The sequence below is a fragment of the Aquarana catesbeiana genome, linkage group LG01 (assembly GCF_042186555.1).
Source record: "Aquarana catesbeiana isolate 2022-GZ linkage group LG01, ASM4218655v1, whole genome shotgun sequence".
NCBI lineage: Eukaryota > Metazoa > Chordata > Amphibia > Anura > Ranidae > Aquarana > Aquarana catesbeiana.
The window spans coordinates 160,541,340-160,545,466 of NC_133324.1; positions in this window are offsets into that span (position 1 = coordinate 160,541,340).

The following is a 4,127-nucleotide window of genomic DNA, read 5'->3' on the forward strand; positions in this document are numbered from 1 at the left end:
TTGATTACATGAAAAAATTATTTTTTTTTGCAAGAAAATTACTTTGAACCCCCACACATTATATATTTTTTTAAAGAAAATGCCCTACAAATTAAAATGGTGGGTGTTTAATTTTTTTTTTTCACACAGTATTTGCGCAGCGATTTTTCAAACGCATTTTTTGGGGAAAAAACACACTTTTTTACATTTTAATGCACTAAAACACACTATATTGCCCAAATGTTTGATGAAATAAAAAAGATGATCTTAGGCCGAGTACATGGATACCAAACATGACATGCTTTACAATTGCGCACAAACGTGCAGTGGCAACAAAATAAATACATTTTTAAAAGCCTCTAAAAGCCTTTACAGGTTACCACTTTAGATTTACAGAGGAGGTCTACTGCTAAAATTACTGCCCTCGATCTGACCGTCGCGGTGATACCTCACATGCATGGTGCAATTGCTGTTTACATTTGACGCCAGACCGACGCTTGCGTTCGCCTTAGCGCGAGAGCAGGAGGGACAGGGGTGCTTTTTTTTTTTTTTTTTTTTCTTTATTATTTTTTTGCTTTTTTATCTTATTTTAAAACTGTTCTTTTCATTTTTTTTTTTTAATCATTTTTATTATTATTATTGTTATCTCAGGGAATGTAAATATCCCCTATGATAGCAATAGGTAGTGACAGGTACTCTTTTTTGAAAAAATTGGGGTCTATTAGACCCTAGATTTCTCCTCTGCCCTCAAAGCATCTGACCACACCAAGATCGGTGTGATAAAATGCTTCCCCAATTTCCCAATGGCGCTATTTACATCCGGCGAAATCTAAGTCATAAAATGCTCGTAGCTTCCGGTTTCTTAGGCCATAGAGATGTTTGGAGCCACTCTGGTCTCTGATCAGCTCTATGGTCAGCTGGCTGAATCACCGGCTGCATTCTCAGGTTCCCTGTTGAGACAGGAGAGCCAGAGAAAAACACGGAAGACGATGGGGGGGGCATTCTCTCCCACTGCTTGTAAAAGCAGTCTAGAGGCTAATTAGCCGCTAGGATTGCTTTTACATGAAAGCCGACCGCTGGCTGAAAAGAATGATACCAAGATGATACCTAAACCTGCAAGCATCATTCTGGTATAACCACTCAAAGTCGTGAATGCTGTACCTGAAGACAAAAAAATGGTTAACAATAAAGCACAGTAAACGGTAAAGTATAAAAAATTGCATACCTGAAAAGCAAACATGATAAAACATAATAACAATAAAACATTGCAGAATAGAATACAGTAAAAAAGAGCAGAACAATAGAGAGAATAGAGAGAGAGAGAATAGAGAGAGAACAATAAAACGACAACTATTATTTTTTATTTTATATTTTTGTTTGTGTTTTTTTTTTTTTTTTTTTACACTTTTTTTGTAACTGTAACTTTTATAACTGTAACCGATTCCAGGTTCGGGTCTCTCAACATGCGATGGCATCTTGGGAGACCCTGTGAAAGTGTGTCCTAGTCTGTGCAATGCTGTACCCTACGCTAATACTCAACTAGTGAATGGTAGCGTTCAAAACATTCACCAATGCAAAGACCAAGATTGACAGGACAGGAGGGACAATAATAGCGGGTGTCACGCCTATATCCGCGCTTGCTGCAGACACAACATCTTTTTTGGGGGGGTTCGTTGGGTAGGGGTACTCGGGAGGACATAAAGAAAATGCCTCTCATGCAGCCGACTGCATTTGGTTGGGGATGTGAATGGGGGAAGTACGGGCGCTGCAGAAGTGGTGGGTTCCCAATTAGGATTGGCGAATGCAGCAGGAAGGGCATTATGGGCACGACGGGCCTGTGTTTGTCTTCTTGGTGGCAGCGGGACACTATTTGTGCTTGCCACCTCACCAGCTTGAACTGCACTTATGGGACTCGCCACGTCACCAAGTGTTACTGCAGTGCTGGTTTGACTACGACCGGGGTGTACTAGGCCGCTGGCGCTTGCCAGTTCACCAAAACGCTACCAAAAAAACTGTTAACGATCGCAGGGATCAGGCCTGACTCTGCGAACGCTGCAGTTATGCGTTTAGTGTTTTGTAAGTGACAGTGATCGATCGATACTGCACTTGGGTGGGCTGGGCTGGGCCGGGCGGAGGGGCAAAACGCAGGTGCTAGCAGGTATCTGGGCTGATCCCACTAACACTGCGTTTTTGGGAACCCTAAACTGCTGGGGACGCCAGTATCTGATCTGATCGGATCAGATCAGATATTGATCAGTTCAGATACTATACCACTAAGGGAGGTGTACGGTGCGTGCGTGGGTGTTAGCGCTACTGGCACTAACCTGACGCTGCCTGGGGCTGGTGCTTGCCAGTTCACCAAAACGCTACCAAAAAAACTGTTAGCGATTGCAGGGATCAGGCCTGACTCTGCGAACGCTGCAGTTATGCGTTTAGTGTTTTGTAAGTGACAGTGATCGATCGATACTGCACTTGGGTGGGCTGGGCTGGGCCGGGCGGAGGGGCAAAACGCAGGTGCTAGCAGGTATCTGGGCTGATCCCGCTAACACTGCGTTTTTGGGAATCCTAAACTGCTGGGGACGCTAGTATAGATCTGATCGGATCAGATATTGATGCGTTCAGATACTATACCACTAAGGGAGGTGTACGGTGCGTGGGTGTTAGCGCTACTGGCACTAACCTGACGCTGCCTGGGGCTGGTGCTTGCCATTTCACCAAAACGCTACCAAAAAAACTGTTAGCGATCGCAGGGATCAGGCCTGACTCTGCGAACGCTGCAGTTATGCGTTTAGTGTTTTGTAAGTGACAGTGATCGATCGATACTGCACTTGGGTGGGCTGGGCCGAGCCGGGTGGAGGGGCAAAATGCAGGTGCTAGCAGGTATCTGGGCTGATCCCGCTAACACTGTGTTTTTGGGAACCCTAAACTGCTGGGGACGCTAGTATAGATCTGATCGGATCAGATATTGATCTGTACAGATACTATAACACTAAGGGAGGCGTATGCTGCGTGCGTGGGTGTTAGCGGTACTGGCGCTAATCTGACGCTGCCTGGGGCGACGCATATCACCGCCGGGCGATCAGGGGGCTAAATCTTTATTCGGTAATAAACGGCGGGTGCCCTGACACTATAAAAAATAAACAAACTAACCAGCGTCACCCATAACGGTTATACAGTGATCAGTGGTGAAAGGGTTAACTAGGGGGCAATCAAGGGGTTAAAACATTTATTAGGTAGTATATGGGGGTCCCTGTCGCTATAAAACGCTGACGGCGAACCTAAATATTTACCTCACTAACTAGCGTCACCAGCGACACTAATACAGCAATCAGAAAAATGATCGCTTAGCGACACTGGTGACGGGGGGGTGATCAAGGGGTTAAAACTTTATTAGGGGGGGTTAGGGGGGTATCCTAGACCTAAAGGGGGGTAATACTCACTGCCCTAACACTGTAACTGTCACAAACTGACACCAATACAGTAATCAGAAAAAAAAAAAAAAAAAAACACCTGCTTGGTGTCAGTTTGTGACGGGGGGGGGTGATTGGGGGGGGATCGGGGGGCGATCGGGGGGGGGATCGGGGTGTTTTGTGTGCCTGGCATGTTCTACTGTGTGTGTGTGTGTTGGTGCACTCACATTGCAGTCTTCTCTCCTCAGCCCGGAACGGAAAATACCGAGCCGAGGAGAGATGACATCATTTCCTCTGCCTCTGTGTACAATACAGAGGCAGGGAAATGATCCCATTGGCTGGGAGCGATCGCGAGGGGGGGGCCACGAATGGATGGCCTCCCCCTCACCACCGATCGCCGGGGGAGATTTGCCGACCGCCGCAGGCACCGGGGGGGGGTCCGATCGGACCCCCCACCCGCGGGCAGGCAAGGACGTACCTGTAAGTCCTTTTGCCTGCCCGTGCCATTCTGCCGACGTATATAGTCGTGCGGCGGTCGGCAAGTGGTTAAAAAACACCACTGCACAAATACCGTGTGATATAAAATATTGCAACAATCACCATTTTATTCTCTAGATTCTCTGCTAAAAATATATATATAATGTTTGGGGGCTCTAAGTAATTTTCTAGCAAAAAATACAGATTTTAACTTGTAAACACCCAATGTCAAAAATAGGCTTAGTCATGAAAGGGTTAAGA